Source organism: Crocuta crocuta, unplaced genomic scaffold (genome assembly GCF_008692635.1).
Source record: "Crocuta crocuta isolate KB4526 unplaced genomic scaffold, BGI_CrCroc_1.0 scaffold54, whole genome shotgun sequence".
Taxonomy (NCBI): Eukaryota; Metazoa; Chordata; class Mammalia; order Carnivora; family Hyaenidae; genus Crocuta; species Crocuta crocuta.
Window position 1 is genome coordinate 3,178,652 of NW_027530356.1, and position 11,829 is coordinate 3,190,480.

General features: G+C 41.8%; 1 long non-coding RNA gene across 1 annotated transcript in view; it reads right to left on the reverse strand.

Moving 5' to 3' along the window:
• The window catches only part of LOC144233089 (uncharacterized), a 102,444-nt gene that overhangs the window by 55,189 nt on the left and 35,426 nt on the right, over positions 1–11,829 (reverse strand). The window lies entirely within an intron of this gene.

Here is an 11,829-nt window from a genome sequence, read left to right on the forward strand (position 1 = left end):
GTGTGAGTAGGGGAGAGACAGAAAAAGAAAAAGAGAGAGAAAGAGAGAATCCTAAGCAGGCTCTGCACTGTCAGCACAGCCTAATGTGGGGCTCAAACCCATAAACCATGAGATCATGACCTGAGCCAAAATCAAGAGTTAATCCTTAACTGACTGAGCCACCCAGGTGCCCCTGGAGGCAGTTCTATGATTGGACATCCCAACAGGTCTTCTCATGGGGAGAAGAGGCTAGAGACTCATAGTCAGTGAGCAAGAGGAATGTTTAGTGTTTTGTTTTGCACAGTGACCTTGTTTTTGTCTCAATCATGATCTGAGAGTGACCTCATTTGATATAGATATTTGTAAGATTGTTTCTGTCCAGGGGTGCCTGGCTGGTGCCTGTGCACCCACTCTCCTGCGCTCCCTCTCTCTTTATATATGTGTGTGTGTATATATATATATATATATATATTNATAAGTAAACATTTGGGGCTCCTGGGTGGCTCAGTCGGTTGGGTGTCCAACTTTGGCTTGGGTCATGATCTCGTGGTCTGTGCTGACAGCTCAGAACCTGGAGCTGGCTCCTCATTCTGTGTCTCCTCCTCTCTCTGCCCCTCCCCTGCTCACGCTCTGTGTCTCTCTGTCTCTCAGTAAGAAATAAATGTTAATAAATAAATATTTAAAAACAACTAAAAAAATTTTTTAATGTTTTTTATTTATTTCTGAGAAAGAGAGAGACAGCGTGAGCAGGGGAGGGTCAGAGAGAGAGGGAGACACAGAATCTGAAGCAGGCTCCAGGCTCTGAGCTGTCAGCACAGAGCCCGACGTGGGGCTCGAACCCACAAACCATGAGATCATGACCTGAGCCAAAGTCGGATGCTTAACCGACTGAGCCACCCAGGCACCCAACATTTAAAAATTTTTAATAAAAATAAAACAGCACTAACCTTTGTGGAACATATTGGTGTACTAACTTTCATGACATTAAATAAAACAAACTTTCAAAATTGCATTTCATTCATGGTTATTTAAATTCCATTTAAGCCATACATCTTTCAAGGAAAAATCCTATTTAGAAATTCTTTACATATTAGGAGGGTATATTAAATGCATAAAGATAACTTTAACCCCTTACAATGTGATGGGCAGGAGAAATTCCAAAATCACACAATGACATCTGTGATAAATCATCCTTGATCCAGACAGATGCTATGATTTCATGTCTTGTGAATATATATACAATGAAATATTACTCAGCCTTAAAAAAGAAAAAGATCTTGTCATTTACAACAATAGGGGTGAACCTGGAGGACATTGTGCTTATGAAATAAGCCAGACATGGGATGAAAAAAACTGCATGATCTCACTTGTACATAGACTCTACACTTTGAATACACAAAAGGAAAGAGTAGCAGGTGGTTACCAGGGGCTGGGGAGGTGGAGGCAATGGAGAGATATTGGCCAAGGGCACAAAGTTGCAGTTACGTAGCATGAACAGAGACCTACTGTACAACATGATGACTAGAGTTAATAATATTGTATTGAATCCTGGAAATTTGGGGGCGAGAGTGTATTTCAGTGCTCTGATGACAAAAACAAAGGCAACTATGTCAAGAGATATGTTAACTAGCTGGGCTATAGTAATCATTTCACTATGTACGTGTGTATCAAATCACTGCACCCCTTAAAATATATAACTTTTATTTAAAAAAAAAAACATGGCATGAAGGAAAAAAGGAAGGATTAGATAAAAGTAAGGTGTCCCCAAATACCTTGTTTTTTCCACCAGCTTCAGTTAATAATAAACATGCAGGATTCTGGCTTCAGAAGCAGAAATCCACCAGCAGACAGTGCTGAATAATTGCTGATCTGAGGCTAGTCAGACTTATATATTTAGTCTACTAAGGGGCGCCTGGGTGGCTCAGTCAGTTAAGCGGCTGACTTTGGCTCAGGTCATGATCTCACCGTTTGTGAGTTCCAGTCCCGCTTTGGGCTCTGTGCTGACAGCACAGAGCCTGGAGCCTGCTTTGGATTCTGTGTGTCTCTCTCTCTGCTCCTCCTTAGCTCATGCTTTGTATTCTCCCTCAAAAAATAAATAAACATTAAAAATTTTTTAATTTAGTCTACTAAAAGTTCAAATACTAAAATTGCAATGATAATCAGGTTTGTTGGCAAAGTTTCCGATTCATGCTCACATACCTCATGTTTATTCTATGAAGCTGATCTCTGCCTTTGGCCTTAATTTTGTATGAATATTGATTTTAACATTTGGTTGTTTAACATTTGATCAAAGTAAGTACAGTGTCCACAGCAACCAGGGAAAATGCAGCATAAGTAATCAATAGAACTGTAGGTTTTAGCCCTAAGGTTTCTATCCAAGCTCTGTTTCCCTGTACAGTATTTTTGAAAACGCACAGGTGAGGGAATTAGCTTTCTGATGAGAAAAGCCATAGAAATGAATGAAAATAAAGATAAAATTTGGGTTGAAGAGGGAGTGGTGGCATAAAAATATTATAAGGCTAGAAGGCAGATGGATGGAGGATATTGGGCCTCCATTTCCACAAAGTGGGAGAAGAGATTACAGGATGCAAAGGAGAGAGGCTTTGGAAGAAGGGAGAGCTGGAAGAATGTGAGAGAGAGTTGGAATAAGAGTGTCGTGGAATGCAGCAGGGAATGCATGAGCAAGGCGGGAAGACTGTTAAGTACTAGGGCCTTTCTACTGGACATCAGCACGAATTTTTAATGGCCTCACGTTTTGAGAACTACTGCCTTAAAGCATGCAGAAAACAGGGCAAGCCAGAGCAATTAGAGTTCTCTTCCAATCCCAGAACCTTCCGAAATCCCTAAGTTGTCCATGACTATCTCAAGAACGGAAGTTTACTAGAGCAAGTAGCAACTGTCTTACCCCACGAAGGGAAAAGGCAGCAGGGAGTGAAAGAGAGGGCATCTTTCAGGCCCCAAATAAATATACTAATAACTGTGTACAACTTTACTGTGATCCTAGGGCCATTTGTATGTCCTAGGATACAACCACCAGCATCACCTAGAAACTTCTCAGAAAGGCAACATCTCAGCCCCACTCTAGACCTTCTAGATCAGAATCTGCAGGTTAGCAAGATAGCAGATGATTCATGTGCACATTAAAGTTTGAGAAGCCGTGGTCTATAACTTTGCTGGAAGCCTCAGTATACATATGGGTAATCACAATAATGCTAACCTCAATAAAAAAATTTTGGACCTCTACAATGTGCCTCATGTCATAGCGGTACTATGAAGATCACCAAAGATCGTTGGAATGTATTCTCCACCCTCTAGGTTTAAAGACCATTGGGGCGCCTGGGTGGCTTAGTCGGTTAAGCGTCCGACTTTCGCTTAGGTCATGATCTCGCGGTTCGTGGGTTCGAGCCCCGCATCGGGCTCTGTGCTGACTGCCAGCTCAGAGCCTGGAGCCTGTTTCAGAGGCTGGCACTCCCTCTCTCTCTCTCTGACCCTCCCCTGCTCACGCTGTCTCTCTCTCTCTCTCTCCTAGAAATAAATAAAACATTAAAAAAAAAAGACCATCATTAGGTAGGAAGGTTTTTTAATTTTTTTACTTTTAATTAATTAATTTTGCAATTACAATTCAGTTTCGAAGTCTATGAATTTTAGCTTTGTCTCTCTGTGATTTAGAGCTGGTCATTCGATTTCAAGTGAGGGAAGGTTATCCTTGAACTCAGACTTCTGGACTGCACCAGTGAACAGCAGAAGGACAGTAGCCTCATCAGAGTAAGCACATGTCACACCAGCTGCCTGCACCTTTAAGAGATCTGCCCAAATATCGATTGGTCTTAGTTACCATTCTTGTGCCTGATACATAGGGCTTTAAAAAAAAAATGCTAAAAAATAAATGTGGGAAAGTTAAAAATCGACCTTTCAAAGTTAAAAGCTCATTGATATGATCAGCACTTTTAGTTCTATCTTTAGAACTTGGTTTTAATGTTTTCACTGCCTCAGAATGTGGTCATAATCATACGTTTTTTTCTCTCTTTGCTCATCCTTTTACAGTTTGGAATCAGTCCTTAAAATCAATCAATGTGAGCATCTCTGGGCAATGGGACAGCATGAGCCCTCCCAACTTCCCCAGTACTACATTTTCCTTCCATTAAGACAAGCAGTGTGTAGATTTGGGTTCAAGGGCAAACTTGATGATTTCTAGCTCTTTGGGCTTCAGCAAGCTCCATGCCCTTCTGAGCCTCAGTTCCCTCCTGTACAGGAAAGAGGCAGTTACCGTACCCACCTCAGAGGGACGTGGTAGAGATAAAATGAGTTAAGGATGAAAAGCATTAAAGTCACGTATAGCATGTAACAAGTGTACAAGAAATACTGATGATATAATTTTACTGAAATTTATTCCTGACAATGAACAAAGTTTCAAAGAAGCATTTTTACCTTCTCACAGGAGCCTTTCCTGCCTCACACTTTTGTGGCTTCCTCTATGCCATGGTTCAGGTCACAGTTGGCTATTACATGTTTCTGAGACTTTCTGATTAACAAGAGGCAGCATAGCATATGGGTTAAGAGCACAGACTTTTGTTTGTTTTAGTACAAGGCTACAAGGAATCAAATCCTAGTTTTTGCTACTAATTATAAGGTCAGGGCAAATTACTCTCTGTTTCTCAGTTTCCTCACCAGTAAAATCCAGATTAATAATAGAACCTATTTTACAGGGTGCCTGGGTAGCTCAGTCCAGTAAGCATTGGACTTTTGATTTCAGCTCAGGTCATGATCTCATGGTCATGAGATTGAGCCCCCGCATCGGGGCTTTCAATGGGAAGCCCGCTTGGGATTCTCTCTTCCCTTCTCTCTGCCCCTCTCCCACTTGCATATGCTCTCTCTCTCTCTCTCTCACTCGAAATGAATGAACTTTTAAAAAATAACAAAAAAAATTAACAAAACCTATCTTTATTCAGTTGCTATGAGAAATATATTGCTTGGGATGTAATAAGTACTAGATGTGTTTCCTATTGTTAGCATTATCAGTATCTATTTTACTTTCCTTATCAGCTCTGTCAATCTGACATTTCTCCAGTGTCTAATTCAATACCTGATACATAAGTGCTCAATAAATATGCTAAGAGGATAAATGAATGAAAGCTAAAATTGACATGATTTTAGCTCATTGACATGATAAATGCTGTCACCCAGTTGCTTTCAATATTATTTTCCAAATTTCACTTGTTTTCTCTCTGTTTTTGGGTTTGTTTTATAACATGCATGTGAATTTTTTAAAAGCAAATATGACTGGGGAAAAATAATATCAAAAATTATTGGGGAAATACCTATCCAAAAGTACAGACCAAAATAATAATGTACAATCTTACAAAGTCAGGGTGTAAATAAAAAAGAACAAATGTGTTAAAATTTCCCTGCCTTTTAAAAACCGTAATATGGATTTCTAAACTTAGTCCTTGCAGCCCACGAGTGTATTTCATTTTAAAAAGAGGATGAGGACCCTCAGTTAGTGATGTCATACTTTCTGGAGAGTGGGTAGAGGCTGAGTTCCTGTTGAAAGTTAATTTTCTACCTATAGCCATAGTGACATGAAACAACGCTAATACCAATCGATATTTGGGCAGCTCTCTGGGACAGATTTATCAGCCAGGGCTCAAGCTTCTCTGAGAGGTCAAGCTGTGCCCTTTTGTACTGAAACCTGTGACAGTGAGGGTCACACAGCACCCATCGGTGTCATAAGGCAGAGCATGTGTGCGTTTGCTCCTTTGGGTTGTGAAAACAACTAGAAATACTGACTTTTAGCTGTTGATGGCACCTGCAAGATCTCCAAGTCCAAATCTTATCTTAGGCCGTGTCTACTCATATACATAGTGGGAACTACCCAGATTATTCAACCTATAACCAAGAAAGTCCTTAATTTGATACTAAATCCATGCAGGCAGCCTTCCTTGTGATGATAATAAAAGTAGATGCCAGTTTGGGTTATTGAGATATTACACTGTGATAGTTAATAGCACATTCTCTAGAGCCAGACGTCCTGGGTTCAAATCCTACCTCTAACACTGTGACAAGTTAAAGTATCAAAGCCTTTGTGGCCATCTTTCATGGCACAGTGAGGTCTATGACCCTTCCACTGAATCTGAGATGATTCTGTGACAATTCTGACCAAGGGGATGTGATAAAAGTAGACCTGTCTCAGTTTCTGGCCCAGCCCTTAAGAGACTGGCAGCTTTCACTTCTTGTCTCTTGGAGACTCAAGTCACCGTGAAAAATCTGACTGTGATGCTACAGAGACCGCAAGAAAAACCCTGAAACTACAGGGAGAAGTGAGGGGCCCCCTTGAGCCCAATCTTACAGCCCTTCCCATCAAAGCGCTTGGCAGGTGAGTAAGGCCTTTATGGGCCCTACAGACCAATGCAATGCAGTCTTCAGCTGAATAAGAGAAAATAACCCCAATCGACACTACCTGGGACAAAGGAATGACCCCAGTTGATTCCTCACCTACAAAATCATTTGTGTGTGTGTGTGTGTGTGTGTGTGTGTATGAGTATATATATAATAAAATGGTTGCTATTTCAAATACAAAGCTCTAAAGTGCTTTAAGATACCTTGATAGATAACTAGAACAACACTTACTAGTTGTTTTGGTTTCCTTACCTTTAAAGTAGGGACAATAATTACAATACCTACATTAGCAGGTTGCTCTGAAGATTAAATGAGTCGTAACATAAAGCCCTCAGATGTGTGCCCAACACATAGCGACTTCTCTGTAAAATTTGTCTCCTATTTACCTTGGATGACAATCCTTATTAGATTTCTGAGACAGAGAAGACTGAGCGTGGGCTCCATGTCACCTAGTTCTCCAGGCTATTTAGATCTTTTATAGTCTCATCTCAACCAGGACAGTGGCCCCTTTTGGAACACACATGTTGAAATGACCCCAAGTATGAGGAACTAGAGTTTACCATTCACCTAAGATTAGCTACCACCTTCTGGCAGGCCAGCTATCTCCCATCCCTCAGTACAGCGGAAGCCGAGCTGTCTCCCAACCCTGATCCCAACTCACCCTCCTCCGCATGACCCCGCTCCCCCAAGCCACACTTTATCCCACCTTCAGCTTTCACTCTTCTTATCCTTCCTTTCCCTCAAATGACCCCTCACCTTCTCCCTGCTAACACAGATTCCTTCACAGACACTCGAGAAATGAACAAGCTCCAGGTTTCCCAAGGATGTGCCAGGGAACCTCGTCCTTCAGGATGTACAACAGAAGAGTGCCGTGCACGGGGATGTTTTGGAAACACTGGACATTACATTTCTTAACTTTCCTTCGAGAACTACAAATGCATTTGTCAATTAAAAGCCTTAAAAACTTATGCCATTCAGAAGTCTATTTAACTTTGTGTTATCTAGAGTTTTACAAACATACTGTGACAGTGAAATACTTTTGACTGTGCAACAGTCCTTCTTGGAAGGAGGGACAGCTGAACTACGTCCTAGAGGTGTAAGAGAGGGAAGCAGGTGAGGGAAGCAGAGAAGAAAGCAAGAAGATGACTGACTTCCTTTTGTAGGAAGGCAAATAAGAGAGGGCTGGGTTTAAGGTGAGGATGATGGGAGACTCCTGAGGGTTTTAGGCAAGAGCATATACGATCAGATTAGCATTGGCTCTTAATATGCTTTTGACCCTTATTATTTTTTTAATGTTTTCTTTTTTATTTTTGGGAGAGCACAAGTAGGGGAGGGGCAGAGGGGGAGACAGAGGATCTAAAGCGGGCTCTACACTGAGTAGCAAGCCCGAAGTAGGGCTCAAACTCATGAACCTTAAAATCATGACCTGAGCCAAAGTCAAAAATGCTCAACCAACTGAGTCACCCAAGTATCCCTAGAGGACACCTATAAGTAAACAAAATATGTTGCATTATTACCCATTAGCTGTATGCACATTACAAAACTTTCATAAAATGGCTCTAATTCTGGGATGCCTGGGTGGCTCAGTCAGTTAAGTGTCTGACTTTGGCTCAGGTCATGATCTCACAATTTGTGGGTTCAAGCCCTACTTTGGACTCTGTGCTGATGGCTCAGAGCCTGGAGCCTGCTTTGGATTCTGTGTCTCCCTCTCTGTCTGCCCCTCCCCGACTCACATTCCATCTCTTTCTCTCAAAAATAAACATTAAAAAAGAAATTTTAAAAATGGCTCTAATTCTTGTTACATGCAATGCCCACTAATATTTTGTATCATTTCTTCCTCCACTTGGAAATCACGTTTTCAAAGCTGCTTCAAAGCAGCTTGCTAGGCAAGCAAAGATGGGAAGCTTCATTGTTAACACCTGGATATGAGTGTGTCGAGGCCCCGCATCTTCTCACTGATATCCTAGATGAATAAATGAGAGGGATCTACTTTCAGAGAAGCAGAAGAGCCTATTCGGGTTCTTCTGCTAGAATAGGCTCTTCTGCTAAGGAGCAGTTAATTCTTATAATCTCTGTGCACGATTTCCATCGACTCTTCCTCAGTAAGAGGTTGTAATAACATCGAGGGTAGAATGTAAGTCAGATTTTTGTTGTTGTTGTTCATCAGGACAGCACTTGGCATATTGGTGGACACACTGTGGGTGCTTCAAACACACTGACTAGTTGCAATGCACTGGGCTGATGATTCTTCACCATAGCAGCGCAAAGAAGTTTAGCAGGCTGAGAAACAGTAAGTAGCATGCTTCACCTAAGTATTGTGCACGCCCCAGCAGGTGATCAGAATCACCTGGAAAATATCTCCTACTCCTGTGCTCATTGTCTCATCACAGAGAGGAACCCCTGGACTTCCTGCTGCTTAATCTCCAGCAGCCAAACCTCCCAGAGGGTGAAGTCCAAGACTGCCACTGAAGGATGTTTTGCATCTTTCTTTTCTTTCTGCAAAGATCTCTACTGTCTTTATGTCCCTCCCAAAGCTGCCATCTGCTCTCCCTTCTGAGGTCTTCCTACAGGACTGGACCCACATTGGGGTCCAGTAAAGCCCTCCTTTGTACTATGTCTGAAAATGAGGTCTTAAGCCTTTTGGGTTTCAGGACATCACTGCTCAACAGAGAGCAAGCAACAAACCACCAAGCTTGGGTGTCACAAGAACAATTACCAGAATCTCATGATTTTTTTTAGTGCCTAGAGCAGTCTGTTGGTGACTCCATTCCTTCCTGTGGGTAAATTTCTGCCTTCCTTCCCCCACTGTTCTCCAGATTAGGTGTTCCACTTCTTGCTTGCAGGTCTGAAGGCACAATTAATAGTTGAACAATAAATGAGTTAGTCATCCTCCAAGTGTTGAAGTCTTAATGGCCAGAGCATCCCAGAAAAGTGACTATCAGCATTTCCCCTTCTCCACACAGGAAATAAATGACCTCAGCCCTCTCCCTCACAGTTACTCATGTGCCACATCTTCTCAAAAATTGTGGAAGGACTGTCTGGGCTCAGACCTAGTTTGTGGCGATATGACTAAATATACCAAGAAGGTCCGTAACTATGGGATCTGTTATGGTGCCTCCCTCAGGAAATGGTGAAGAAGACTGGAGTAAGCCAGCATGCCAACACACTTGCTCTTATTGTGGCAAAACCAAGATGAAAAGATCAGATATGGGGATCTGGCATTGTGGTTTGGGGATCTGGTTCATGCATGAAAACAACAGGCCACTGTGGTCCCTAGACATACACCACCACTTCTGCGGTCACAATCAAGTCAGCCATCAGACGACTGAAGGATTGGAAGACCCATAGAAAGTCTACCATATGAAACATTGCTGGCTAGCATATGATAAATGGGATAATTTACATAACAAAATTACTTTGGCTTGTTGTTAAATTTATTAATTAGATATTCTCATTTTTGTTGCATTAATCTTGCTTTCTCAAAAGACTTGGAAATTGAAAATCCTTCTAATTTTTATTGCAAAAAAATTGTGGAAGAAAACTGAAGTATGCTGCATAGCACCCTTTACTCACATCTATTCTCTCAGTAAGCATAGACTGGCAATTCCAGTTGCTAGTCTGAAAAGTCTAAGACATCAGGGCTGTGTTGACTAGTGTTATTCAAATGCCATGATGGGAAATTCTAGGGACAAAAAGCCCTGGCCAAAGAAAGGTTTCCAGTCCCCAGTGGGGAGTTACCTAGCTTCAAGGTAGCATCAACAACGATTAATTCAAGCTGTACCTTTCTAGAACCTTATCTTCCTCTGTGGAATTACTCTCAAGACTCCCTGTCAAAACTGGAGGGTTATAAATAAAGCCCATTTACACCTGCTTGGAGTGTTGGAAAACAACTTCCAGAAAAGTGATAACAGTCCTTATCTTTTGGTGGTGGGAACACAATTGGTTCTCCTTTTCATCCTTCTGTTTCTGTGTATATTTGACTTTTTAACCTAAATAAATGAATACTTATAGTATTTGTAATCGGGGGAAAAATCAAAATTATTGTTCAGAAGGAAGTATGTCCCACTGTTCCCATATACTTTGCACATAGTGACATTCTATCGTTTATATTGAAAAGATATTTTTTTTTTTTTGAGAGAGAGAGGGAGAGAGCACATGCTTGTGGGGGAGTGGCGGGGAGAGAGAGAGAGAGAGAGACCACACCCAGGATGGAGCCCAATGTAGGGCTTGATGTCACAATTATGAGACCATGACCCGAGCCAAAATCAAGAGTCAGATACTTGGGGCGCCTGGGTGGCTCAGTCAGTTAAGCGTCTGACTTTGGCTCAGGTCATGATCTCGCGGTTTGTGGGTTCAAGCCCCACGTCAGGCTCTCTGCTGCCAGCTAGCTCAGAGCCTGGAGCCTGCTTCAGATTCTGTGTCTCCCTCTCTCTCTGACCCTCACCTGCTCATGCTGTCTCTCTCTCAGAAATAAATAAAACATTTAAAAAAATTTTAAAAAAGAGTCAGACACTTAACCAACTGAACCACCCAGGAACCTGAAAAGTTAATCATTTTTTTTTTTTTNCCCCCTTCTTCTTCCCCATGGTCCTCCGTCAAGTTCCTCCTAATCCTCCTATACGTGCAAACATATGATATTTGTCCTTCTCTGGGCATGGCAGAGGCCTTCTTAAGTGACATGAAGCAAAGGAGTAACTGAATTGTGCCCCTGGCAGCTGGCAAAATAGCCATCTCACGGCCCCTGACGCTAAGGGCTCTTCCAACTTTGTCCACTTGGCCTCCAGTTGACTGATGTATCGGAACCCTTCCTCTCCTCTCCCCAACATCTCCTTTCCCTTTCCCTTACCTTTTGTGAAGGTAGAGATTTTTATTCCTGCATGGAGGATGTGACTGAACAAGCTGATTGGAAAAATTGTTTTTGCTAATTCCATCACATCAGGTGAGAAAGGAGGTAGTATCTGATTGGGGCACCTGGGTGGCTCAGTTGGTAAAGTGTCTGACTTTGCTCATGTCATGATCTCACAGTTTGTGAGTTCAAGCCCTGTGTCAGGCTCTATGCTATGTGGATTGTCTCTCTCCCTCTCTCTCTGTCTTTTTCCCACTCATGTGCTATAAATAAACAAACTTAAAAAAAATCATTCTGATTTTATCCTTTAAAAAATTTCTGTAGGTCCAGGCTCAGTAATACCCATCAAGGCCAACAAATTGTCATTTTCGTATTGAGGATAACAGAAGCTCTTTTGGATAATTCTTTTGCATTCCAGGCTTTTGGTGGAAACAAAAAGACATGCACCGTAGACCATTAAGTACTTGTGAGACAGGATTTTAGGATGTAACTCAATTATACAGTGATTATAAAGAGCCTGGGGGAAATATTTCCATATCTGGGTAGCGACATTGACAGATGAAAGGGGCACAAGTTCTAAATGCTGTTTGTTCCAGCCCTGTGTTCGA